Source organism: Cyprinus carpio, chromosome A11 (genome assembly GCF_018340385.1).
Source record: "Cyprinus carpio isolate SPL01 chromosome A11, ASM1834038v1, whole genome shotgun sequence".
Classification (NCBI taxonomy): domain Eukaryota; kingdom Metazoa; phylum Chordata; class Actinopteri; order Cypriniformes; family Cyprinidae; genus Cyprinus; species Cyprinus carpio.
Window position 1 is genome coordinate 19491981 of NC_056582.1, and position 14011 is coordinate 19505991.

The following is a 14011-nucleotide window of genomic DNA, read 5'->3' on the forward strand; positions in this document are numbered from 1 at the left end:
TAAATCTGTAATGCTTTTTAAGGTTTTAAAAATAGAAATGTAAAGCTTGTATATCTTTGTTAAAACAATTGCATTATTTCCTCCATTATTTTCCTACATTTTGGATTTTTCTCTTTGGATGTAAACAGTCGCCTTTCTGCATCCATGCATGAATGATGCAAAAGTTACATGGTTTACTTTATATAATCATAACAGTTTTAATATTTAATATATCTATTCTGCACAGACAAAGGTTGGTAGGGGTTTTACATTTACATGTCATGTTTTGTAGATAAACTTTCGAAACAATGTGTGTTTTAACATTTAATTCAATGTGTTACTTTCATTGTAACCAGTGTTGTTATTGTTAACTAAAACCAAAACTAAACTATAAAAAAAATCAGTAATTTAAATAAGGCTGAGATATATATATATATATATATATATATATATATTAGATATATATATATATATAGGCTATATATATATATATATAGATATATATATATATATATATATATAAACTTAAATTAAATTTATTAGAATTGACAAGTAACTGAAATAAATTAAAGTTTGAGTATTAACTTTATTAAAACTAAAACTAAAATAAAAATGTATTACAACTATCTAGAAATATCAAATAAAAAGAAAGAAAGAAAGAAAGAATTACTAAAGCTACAAATTAAATAAAAACATAATTAAAATAATAATAAAAGCCAATTCAAAATATTTTTAAATTCTAAAATAGTCTATAGATAATACTAAAATAACACTGTGACTGTATTTTGCCCAGAAATGCTGTTGATATATCAAAAGATGTACAGAATCACATTTTAAAGCTATAATGAGCAATAAAAGCAAACATAAACACGTGGAGCTATGCAAAGAGAATTATAGAGAACAGTACTAAAGGCCTTTGACATGAAGATGAAGCTACATAAGCTTCGTATGTGAGCAGGTCTGACAGTACCTGGAAGTTAAAGTGTGAAAAATCTGCCACCTGGAACAGGAAACCAAAATTCAGCCAGCAGTTTAGATAAGCTGGTAATACACCCAAATTGTATGCCAACTATTTAACAGAAATATAACTACTTACAGATGAACGTGACTCCTGTGACTCTTCCTCATAGTCAGGATTAACCTGTGGACAGACAAATCACCAAAAATGTCATCAAAATGCTAAAGGAAATCAACTGATTGATTTATTTTTTTATTTTTATCAGGTTTCTGTCAAAATATCCTTAAACAACTCTGGCTACCCAAGCTAGCCACGTTCAGAGAACAGCATCACAGAAGTGATTAAAGCTGTACTGTGTTAGATTTAACCAATTTGGCATCTAACGGGGCAAAAATCAGCTCAAGTCAGGTTTGAGGCTGTGACGGAAACATTCAGAGGAATGCTGAAAATCTTACAGACTGTAGTTTTAAGCCAGAGAAAATCTAGAGGAAGTTAGTAAGGTTCCCTACCCAGTGGGAGAGGTTAGTGCTGATCTGGGAACAGCTGAGGGAGGATCCCGAGCTAGTAGAACACACCTCACTCACCTCTGCTGCCAGGTAGTGTCCTGTGGCCAAGTGTTTAAACCTGAAAAGACTATTCCAGTAACCAGCGCCACCACGACACGGGTCATGCTGAACCACCTGAAATAAGAGATTGGGAGGAATGTCACAATTAGCATATGAGATACTTAAAGAGATCATTCAATAGAGTGCTGCAGGAATGAGTCCTAAAACCCACAAACAAGTTTTTTTGAACTTCCGATTCCACCGTCCCTAAGTCAGTGTGTTTTTTGAATGGGTTTTGGTTAAATGCCTGATATAAGGTCTGTGGTTAACACAAGCTTAAAATATTCTCACATTTTAATCTATGACATAAAATACATCAGTAATAAGATTTTTTTAAAGCTTTTATGTGTCTTGAAAATGGTAGTTACAGTAACAAGCGGCTAAATTACTACAGAGGCTGTCGAGGACATGAAACAGTCCCACCAGGACCTCATAATGACTGATACAGTATATGTATAGTATGTGTATGTGTGTGTGTGTGTGTGTGTATGTATATATATATATATTATATATATATATATATATATATATATATACACACACACATACATACTATGGGGGCTGTTGAATGCTTGAATCTGATTGGCTGATGAATGTTCGAAGGTATGCAATTATTTTCAGAGAAACACAGCTAAAGTAGTTCCAGGCAGGTCTTGACCACATTACATGTCCATATCACTTCGCCAAATGATTTGTTATTTAAAGGTCCTTACAGCCTCGACAGCAAAAGAACCAAAACCCACAACGATACTGACCAAGCAAATAAATATAGCAAACAAAAGATTTTAAAAAATTACAAATTATTTCTATGTTTTTGCCAAAAAGTTACATTTTAGAGCACATACTCTATATCTTTCTCTCTCTCTCTCTCATAACTTCATTATTAACTGTATCAGTCTGCCATCAATGGCTCAAGCCTCTGTTACTAGGTCTAAAATGACATTTTGGAATTAGCAACGGAGGCCTTGAATGAGATGCATATGAAATTAATCCTACACACAAAAGGGTTTTAAGCTCAAAACCCTGACGAATGTCTTGAAATACAACATGTGAACAATATTTGAGGTGTGGCAACCGTAGTATAAGAGCATTAATTGACTCCGGTCTGTTGTATTATTAAAAAGTAATGCACACCCGAGGTGTAACATCTTCTATTAATTCAATGGCCCATCTGACTGAATAAAAATTATAGAGCCAAAGAGGAAACCTCCTCTTCTCAGTAGTCCGCTTTTACAGCCTCGTAAAGTCCGTTTTTAAGCCCCGCTTTTATACTCGGACTCTTGCAAACACAAACTTTTCAGCTTGTAGATTTTAAATAAATACTTTTGATTGAATTTAAGATTAAAAGAGCTGGGGGAAGCATATTGTTGGTGACATAAGTCAAGTGACTGTGTTGTAGTTGTTTGTAGCATTATTTTAGTTTTTATTTCTAAGTATAGTATTTAGACCATTTAATGAAGTTGTGTTAATTTGTGAAGATTATCTTAATGGACAACACATGCAACTCACCTCCACTTCCCACAATGCTTTGCTGCTAGTGGCAGAAGTAGCGGACTGGCGGCCGGTGGTTCGCAGGAACACATATTGCTTCTTCCTGTGTTCATCGCAAGTGAGAAACTTCTCCTGCTCGGCATGAAACAGCCGAACCACGTCACCCAGCAACCAGAAAGAAGTTATTAGCAACATCACATTCTAAAATATGTAATGTGTCTGTGAGGCACCTACCCCTTTAAGAATGATTTCCTTGTTGTCACTCCATTTCATAAATAAAACAATCTTCCAGCTAGTGTTGCAGTTCACAGAGTTCACCTGAGGAGAACGGAGAGGACAAAAGGAGGAGGGGGCGTCATGAGACAAACTATGGTATTTTTTGAGCATGAGCACTTACTAAAAACAATCATTCACAATGCAGAGACATTCTGGCAGAGAAAGTGGCTCTTAAATTAGTGTTATCATAGCATAATAGCTTTCACACTAACACTGGGTTCAGGATGTTCTAATTGCATGGACATTAATTCCAGTTTTACGCAGCAGAAGTTAATTTAGCGCTGGTTTACAGACAGTACGTTTCCATTTAAAGCACTTATTGCAAAGCCGTTAAGAGCAGAATTGTACTAATAGTGTTATTTACATACATTCACATTACATGGTGTAATGCACAAAAGGATAAAACTGAAAGAAAAAGCAGATAAACCTCGTTGCAGCCAGGATTGTCCACCAACTGATGGGTGCTGGCATGTAGAGGCTGTCCTGCATTTACGGGATTCAAAACCACTTTATCCCCAATTACAACCTGAAAGGAAAAAAAACTCCAAATTAAAACATATTTTGTGAAGAAAGTGTTTGTGGTTGTAGCAATGACAGGCTGTCCCTCACAATTTTTATGTGACTTACATAAAAGTCATGTTAACAACTCTGTGGTAAAGCCAGGAAAAGAAGTAAATAAATAAGCAAGCAAGCAACTAAATAAACTGAATAGATTTGAATAAAATTCATATAATTTATTTTATTTTATTTTTTGGTTACGCACAAGCATACACTATGATGTGCAGTTAAATGACCTTCTGAATCTAGAATTAACTTTAACAAAAAAATAAATCAGAAATAAAAACATCAGAAATAGTATGTTCAAAACAATGTAGAAAATATAATTAAAAAACATAAGACAATGTGTAAAAACAAGGATAAGATACAATGTATTATTATTCATTCATCATTTATTATGATTATATATTCATTATTTTTATGGTTGTTTATTAATAAACAATTTATTAAATATAATAATAATTTTATATTAAATAAATTGTTTACTCATATATGGTTTATCTTTTTTGTGTTGCAACTAAATGCTTGAGTTTTTCTACCACCCTAAACTAGAAGACATTTAAACTTTAAACTTTATAACTAAATTACTACCATGCAACTGTAACCGTAGCGCTATTTTGGAGAATATCTGCTCAACACAAACTGCGTACACTATTCTGTGTCAGCCGCGACACAAGGATATGTTTTCTACGTGTATTTACACTTTGATTTGAACGAAAACAGCGCATCCGTGTGGCGTGGCTGACACAAAAGAATGTAAGCTGCTTGCGTTCAGCTCATATTCTCCAAAAAGGCGCTACGGTGATGCAGAGAGACACAGAGGAGACTAATTGTTGAATAAATTCATTATTTTTGTTTTCTTCGCATACAAAAAGTATTCTCGTTGCTTCATAATGTTACGGTTGAACCACTGATGGCAGATGGAATATTCTGACGATGTCTTTCATACTTTTCTGGACCTTGACAATGTAATTTACTTGGCAGTCAATGGGACAGTCACAAGCCTCCCGGTTTTCATCCAAAATATCTTAAATTGTGTTCCGAAGACGAACAAAGCTTTTTTGGGTTTGGAACAACATGGCAGTAAGTGATTAATAACTACATTTTTATTTTGGGGTGGAGTATCCCTTTACATCTGGCAGACTGGCACACATACAAAAATTCAATAACGCATCAATACAACAGATTTAATTGTATACTGCAATCTACTAAACTCAAAATAAAGAAATTTCAATATACTGTATTTAAGCTCATTTAGATCATTTCACTAACTAATTTTAAATTGTATAGCTCAAGACAAATTTAAGTAGTGCCACAGTTCTGCAGTTATTTATATAAGACCAGGCTCCATTTAGTTTCAAAGTATTGTCGTGGTTTTCCGTTATAGAGGCTCAGTGTCAGCGATGTCCTCCCACAGAGGCCATTTTTAATGGGATTAGCAGGGGAATTCAATGCTATGAGCTCTGACATCATGTAACAGTCAGTGGAAGCTGATGTAAAAACACGCTTTACCCCAGAGATCAGCAGCGGATGACACCCCATGGCCCCCATACAACAACATCTAATGGAGCAAACGAAGACTGTTTTATGTCTGGATCTGTTTAGATTACATCTTTTCCAGATGGTTAAAAGTTGTAGCTACAGCTCAGGCCATTTAGAGCCCCTGGTGCATAGCAGAATACATTTGACAATCCAAGTTCCATTTATTTAGTTCTAAATCCTTACAACAAGGAATTGCACCCAAGACTGCTTGAATACAAGTGTAGGGTTCTGAATTTATATAATTTGGCACAATCTGCAGGATAACATTTCTCATTGCTGCTCACCTCTGCAGAAGTTGCCTTTGGGCAGCAAGTATCATGATACATATGCATCTGCTAAAAACTTTGATGTCAGTAATTTAAAAAAAAAAAAAAAGATTTTGAATGACTTTCCCTGAAGTCTAAAATCATTGCCACTGTTTTGAGCGTGTTGAGCTCCAGGTTGTTAAAACTGCAACAGACAGCCAGCTGCTCGACCTCGCTTCTACAGTCTATGCAGACTCGTCACTGTCCTGGATGACGCCGATGGCTGTGGTGTCATCTGCAAACTTCAGGAGCTTGACAGAGGAGTCAGTAGAAGTGCAGTTGTTAAGTGTAAAAAGAGAAGAGCAGTGGGGAGAGAACACATCCCTGAGGGGCACCAGTGCTGATGGTGTGGCTGTTTGACATGAATTTCCACAGTCTCACTAGCTGCTGCCTATCTGTCAGAAAGCTGGTGATCCATTGACAGAGTGCTGGGATGATTGTATTGAAAGCCAAACTGAAGTCCACAAACAGGAGTTTCACATAAGTCCCTGGTTTGTCTAGATGTTGTAGGATATAATGCAGTCCCATGTTGACTGGATCATCCACAATAGTATCATAACTGAACACTATTCAGCAAGGATGTCTTAAATTGACAGTAAGTGACAGTAAAGTGACAGTAAAGGCATTTTCTTAAAAAAAATTCTAAAATATTTATATTTTAAATAAATAATGTTCCTTTAAACTTTCTATTCATCAAAGATAATGGAAATAATCTATTACAGTTTACATAAAAAAGTAAGCAGCACAACATCGATAATAATAAAAAATGTTTCTTGAGCAGTAAATCATAATATTACAATGATGTCTGAAGGATCATGTGACACTGAAGACTGGAGTAATGATGCTGAAAATTCAGCTTTACATCACAGGAATAAATGACATTTTAAAATATATATTTATTCAAATGAATGCAGCCTTGGTGAGCTGAAAAAGAGACTTTAATATTTACAGACCCTAAACTTTTAAACGGTAGTTTATGTACATATATTCATGAAGAAAAATGCTCTAAAAGCATGTTAGCTTTGAGCAGTAAAAATCTAAGCTAGAAAACTTTAATAAATTCAAGTAAACAAGGCTTTGCAAACTTGCCAACTAGAATTGTTACCACACTATAATGGTAAATATGGCACTACGGCTGGAGGGAGAGTATAATCTTTTTTTTAATCTGACCCCAGTCTATCTGAACTGTTTAAACTGTGTGTTTTTTTCACTCACACTGTCTCCTATGGAGCGGAGTTTGTAAAAGGGCTGTATGTAGAACCAGGAGCCTTCATTTCCAGCCGAGTCCAGCGTCACACGCATGGCGTTCTTTTCCAGCAAAGCAGGCAGTCGTTTATTCACCGTAAGGTACTTATTGCTTTTTAAATGCAACAGCTGCAAAATGGAAACCACACAAATGTTTGATTTTTATAGTGTTATATATAGTAACTGTATATATAGTTTTTATATATGCAGGGAACATTATGTAAAAAAGCTGGTATACCCATTGAATCCTTTAGCTATACACATGAACATACTCAAGGTAACATGGCACAGTCATACATTATGATAAATTATGTAGAACAATTATGAATGCAAGCTCAATGACACAGTCACTAAAATAACACTGAACAATGGACTTCTGTCCTGCCAAGACCTCAATGGCACAGTGAGGTCCCTCTACCTCCCATCTGCCAGCTGGCTGTCCTACCTGAATAACATTTCCGTACTGTATCACCGTTCCCAGCAGCTTCCGGTTTTCTGATTCATTCTGTTTCTTCTCTAGATCAGCAGCATGCTGAAAAACAAAGGTGAAAATGCAGAATAAAATGACAACAAATACTGTATATAAATTCACATAAATGAAAGGTCTAGAGAAGTTTATAAAAATTTTTTTAATGAATTATTTGATATATATGTAAGGAAAATGAACTGCGTTTACTGTCTTATTTAATAAATAAAAAAATACACTTAATATATGTACAATTTAATTAAAGAGTCAATAAGATTCATAATGAGGGTTATGGAAACCTGTTCCCACCAAGGTATAAAAAAATAAAAATAAAAATAAAAAGATAACTGTGACTTTTAATCTCACAAAACATTTTTCTCCTTGCGAGTTTGTCCTACAATTTAGATTTTTTTTCTCAGAATTCTAAGTTTACATCTCACATTTTTTTTTTTTTTTTTGCCACAGAATTAAATGAATGTTAACTGCATGTATTTTCTGTTTTTGTTTAGTCTTTTTGTTTTTTACAAAGCTCAATTTAGCTCAATTTATTTATTTTTTTTCCTTTGGTGAAAATAAACTTCCATAGGGGGGCATAAGCCTGGATCCACAAAACCAAAATATGGTATTGAACTCACATGTAATTTGTTGAGGAGTACAGTGTCTGTGGTGCTGTTTCCACCAGGTTTTGCTGCTTTCCAGAACTGTTTCTGGGCTGAGTACCTGTTCATTGGACACAACTTGAACTGACAGTCTGGAAAGAAAAGCAGAAAATGCACAAAAACACCTTAAGTTCACGCAAACATTTGAATCTGCCTTTATACTGTGCATACATAAATCTTTTTGTTTTTTTTGTAAGTATGTACAGTACACCTACAGTAAGGCCCAACTTCATCCCAAGGCTACCACGTCATCAACACCAGAGCAGAAATGTGTTCTCTTTAACTTACACATCACTGTAAATTATTTAGCATAATCACTACTTATCTAAATATATTTTTTTATTTGATTGTTTTCTTTTCTTAAAAATGAACTAAAAAAAATCATGAATATGTCTTTAATACATTATCATTTATCTTTTAGAGGTTTAACAGAAAATAAAAAAAATTTCAAGCCCCCCTTGAAACTGATGCAGTTGTTGGGAATCACTGGACTAACTAACCTTCCAAACACAAAACAAAGACTGCCATATATCCATCAGTACTGAATCACCAAGGCGTATTTAGCCATTTTCAGAAAGTATGTAAATAGGTTAAACTCAGGGACATTGTGACCTACTTAATTGTACACTTTATTATTCAATGAAATCATGAGGGTACCTGTGACTGCAGGCACAACTGACTAGAACAATTCTTTTAGTTTCCAAAAAGGGTTCAAGTTTGGCACATTAGTTAAACGACTGGGACACTTTGCCAGTTTAAGTCCAAAAGGAAAGTCATGTAGATCAAACACACCAGAACCATGGTGTCCAGTAAAATATGTAACAAAAAAAAAAACTATATTTTTTAGACAACTGCCAGTATATACCCAAGCAAAGGTCCATAATTTCAACCAAACAGCTGTTCAAAATTCATAATATTTAGTGAAAATGCTAAAATGCAGTAAAATGGTAAAGTAAAAGCAAATTAGTAATCATAAAATCTTATTCATATAAATGTGTCCAATGTTAAATAGAAATAATTAAACAGTGAGAATATTATTTAATTTAACATTTTTATTCATCAGCATAAAAAATATTCATTCACAAATTTTTACTAAAACTGAAAACTGAAATTAAACTGAAAATGCCACACTTTAACAACTTACTGTTGTTTGTGCTGTGGTCATCATGAATGATCCCTCAAATCATATTTACTGATAATACCTTAGATTACTAGTGATAGGATTTATGATATTTGGGGCGATAAAAAAAATGCTCTTTCAATGTTTTCAGCCAAGAAGCATCAAGACAAAACCATTTAGAAAAACCCTAGACACCACCCAGAACACAAGCATTATATGCTGAGAAGCAAGTTATGCTAAAAACCAGTAAATGTTCTAACAGTCTTATATAATACAGTGTTTGATGTACTTGCAATGCCAAAATAAATACAATTATCACCATTACATATGAAATTATAATAATATACACATTTATATGTATAATAATAATAATAATAAAGATCATTATTTATACACATTTTGTCAGGTGAAACATCCCTTGCTCATTGTAGGGAACACACATATAAACTCTGAGGATGAGACACTATCATCATGATGTTAACCAGCAGATTATGATCCTTGAGAACCAGTTACACTCTTATCTTATCATGATGGGACAGGACTGCACTGAGGGCCGGGAACCTGGCAGTGTGTAAAAGGAAGGAAAGACTAACAGGAAGGGAGGGAAGACACCCAAGAGAACATGATTAAGTGTGACGGGTAAAAATAGCAATACGGCCGCAGAGCGCGCTGAGAAATGCGGCCACCGCTAACGCTAACGCTCAGGGATTAGCGGCCAGGGAACTAGAGGTGGAGGGGGGGAAGAAAAAGAAACACTGAAGAGGGGAGGTGGAAAGTTAGGAGAGGAGCATTAGAGGGGAAAGTGTGATAGAGGATGGCGATGAGAAGGAATGATGGAAAGAAATGTAGGTTGATGGTGCCGAGGGGCAGCGCTAGGTTAAACTCAGAGATAAGAGGGAGTTAGCACGCTAAACCACAGAGAGTCACACCACACCAAAACAAACACTACAGGCTGTCAAACAACTCACAGAAGAAATGTACAGTTTTAAAAGAAACCCCTACCACCACTCCTTTTATAACCATTTACCATGATTTTACAATAATAACACTAACTGTATGGTATTTTGGCCAGAAATATTAACATTATAGTCAATACTGATGAGCCAAATAATGTTTCATGTAATGGCAGAAAACAGATAAATGGCAGATATTAAAATGCTATACTATTTGTTTGAATGATTAAAAATAAATTCATAAAAATCACCCACTTTAAATGCTGAATTTATGAATCCTGTATTTATGAATTATGTACAGCATGAAAAATGTATTTTTATATTATGAATTTTGCTAAATATTACATTTACCAGTGTTCATATTATAAATTACTAGTAGTTTAAACTTAACTTTAAATTAGGAATTAAATAACCATAAAGGTAAAAATAAAACAAATGAGCATAAACAATTAACTATGCACTAGATTTCTCCAATAAATATATACAATATCAGCTGATATTACAGCAATGCACCGTGTATGCAGTTATAATAAATATAACATTATTGTGTGTACGTGTGGATGCTAATATAGTTATTTTAATAGATATCTATCTTTATAGTTATCGTGTACCCTGAAGGCCTGCTCACATATGTACTTTAAATGTACTGAAATACTATCTACATACAGACTTTCACAAATTCACATAACCGCTGAGCAAATTAGTGTCATGAGCTGTCAAAGGCATTACTCATAATGCTACGATAGGCATCACACGTCTGTTCCAGAGCCAGCAAACACAACCGTTCATGCTCACTCTCACTTTTTTTTTTCTGTAGTAATCAAAACCAGTCTGAGATTCAAAGCCCTGTCTGAGATGATTACAATAAGAGGAACGATTCTTAAAAAAAAAAAAAAAAAAAAAAAAAAATTAAAAATTTTAAACCTTCAGCTTTAGATACTTTATTTTTGTAAAAAAAAAAAAAAAAAAAAAAAGGTCTGTACAATCACAGATTTGGTCTATTTATCATCCATTTTAATCCATTTAACAACAGCATCACTGAACAAAGTTTCAGAGACACTCAGAGATACCAAAATGATCACTATCTTGTTGCTCATGGTCATCACTAAAATTCACAGGATATAAACTGAATGGGTGTTTCTTGGCAGTATGCTGCTACTCACAGGACCCTGGGAATACGTTTGTGGCCGTGACCCAGGATCAGAAAGAAAGGGCAAACCTTTGAATGACGCTGCAAGGCTCTCTGGAAACCAAGCCTTTTAAACAGCTTAAGCAGCCTATTAATACCATGAGGGATCTAAAGATTTAGTCGTGGCAGAATCACAGTGAGCAAAGCCCTACCACTACTTGTTCTGCTACAGCTACCTACAGAGAGCAGGAGAGAAAGGTATAAAAAAGATCCTGTATTATTTCAGAAAAAGCTCAGGTGTTTCCCCCATGATAGCCTAAGCCTTGCTCATAACAGCAGTATCATGATGTAATGAAATACAGTGTTTACAATGTACTCGTAATGCCATAATACCATTCCAAAAAAAATAATATGAACATTTTTTAAATATAAAGTATATAAATGTGAAAATACAATAATAATTATTATTGTTAATATATATATATACATTATTATTATTATTATTAATATATATATATACATATATATATATATATATATATATATATATATATATATATATATATATATATATATATCTGGTTAAAAAAAATGTGGATTTTAAAAAAGAATAAATACAAAAATATTGAGGGAAAATGAATATATATATATATATATATATATATATATATATATATATATATATAATATTTTTTTTTATGTAAAAACGTACTTTTAGTAATAATAATAATTATAAACATTGATTTTGACATTTCTATTTATTTATTTAATGTTTTATTTGTTTAGGGACCGATATAATAAACATAGATGAAACTGAAATAACAGGCATCCCATGCATGTATCATAGTGCTTGTAGCTGAAGCTAATTTGCAACACTTGTCCCTAGGAGGGCTTTTATAAATTACAAATACAAAAAAAAAAAAAACTTGATTGAGGGCACTGTCCATAGTTTTAACTTTCTTTGTTTGGTGAGCACAGCTCATCCTGTATGAGAAACCTGCGGTAGAAGCCAGGTCTGATGTGTCTGTCCACCTACACAGCTGTGCCGCATCAATCAAACAGGAAGTGCATCAGCGTATGTCTGTTCAGCGGTGTGTGGCAGCTGTGTTCGAGACACCAGCCCTTTAAAGAAAATTACACTCTTATTTAAAAAGTTATTTAATTATTTAACCCTAAAAAGGCCATTTACCTCAAGTACATTTACACATTGTCCACCTTTGACTGGAGATTTTTGGAGCGAGGAGCAGGTGAGCTTTTCACTGACCATGACCACATCTCTATTGTCACAACACAATACATCCATTGTTCCAGCCTTGTATCCATTTCAAGACAGGATACAGACAGGAGTCATTTCAAGACAGGATACAAGACAGGAGTCAGATAATTCTGAAATTTAGAAATTCAATAACAAAAAAAAAATCCAGCCTGGCATATAAACATGACACACAGTGCCTTGAAGCCGTTTGAAAAAGCAGTTTTTGAAAAAGTAACTACACTACACAAGATACTGATGTAAAAAAAAATTTATATAAAGCAATTTTAACAAAATTAAGATAAATCATCTTAATAAAACAATAATTTAAAAATAGACTAAAAATCATTCTAATAATAATTTTAATACATTTTTCACATGAACCTATAATTGGTATATACATTGGTAAACTAAGCTACACTGTGAAAACATTCTGTCACACTACTGAAAAATAATGCAGTTAGTGGGAAACAGTGCTTCCTTGCGAACAGCATTTGTGAACCAACTACCAGCTACACTTTCAGTTCAAGAAAAAAAGGTCTATTCAAATGCTCCACCACAAGCTTATAACTGTAACACCCGCAGATGGTTATGGTAAAACTTCATGTGCATATCTGACTGCGTTAGTGCAGCTAGTGTTATTCAAAGCCAGTCATGAAATGAGTACTTTCCCTAATATTTGCATATGGTATCAGTAATAATGTGACAGCCATCTGCTGTAGCCACAGCTGACAGAACTCAAGTCATGATCAGAGCAAACATGACCTTGCTATATCACAAGCTTATCAAGGCACTTTGCATTTGCTTAGATACATCCAATTAAGTCTAATTTCCATCAGTGGCACAGCAGAATGTTTTGCCTCTGCAGCCTTACACCTGCTTGGCTCATGTCCTGAAAGGTTCAGAGATAATGTTTTGGATTGTGGCTTTTATGTTATTTTAAATAAAAAAATATTTAACAAGAGTAAAGTTAAAGGAATAATTCACCAAAAAAAACTTAAATATACATTAAAACTATGTTGGCAATAATGACAGAATTTTTATATTTATTTATTTAAATAGCCCTTTAATAAATTCTGCTTTACTTTAGCCAGTCACTCTAGGCCCGAAATGTTCTTCAATCTCACAGCTTATGAAATGATCTTCATAAATACATAAACATATGTGAGGATTTTGAGACTCGATTTCGGCAGACTGAAGTCATTTCGATTAAGCTCAGGGTGTCAAGCAGCAGAAGAGGGAAGACGAGAGATGCCTAGCTGATAGATGACAGCAGCCTGAAACAGTAGCTGGGTGGAGTACAGCTGAAGGAGAAGGCCATCTTTTTGTTAGCATGTATGAAGAATGACTGGTTAGCTACCACAGTGTCATCAATAAAGAACTGTGTAAGGAAACTGGTTACGGAAATACTCAGTGTGGTAAAGTAGAAATCATTCAAGATAAGAGTGACTTCTAGGTTGCCACATTGAGCAT

At 34.1% G+C, this 14011-nt stretch overlaps 1 pseudogene; it reads right to left on the bottom strand.

The window, feature by feature from the left end:
- The window catches only part of LOC109063861, a 127756-nt pseudogene that overhangs the window by 95046 nt on the left and 18699 nt on the right, over positions 1-14011 (bottom strand).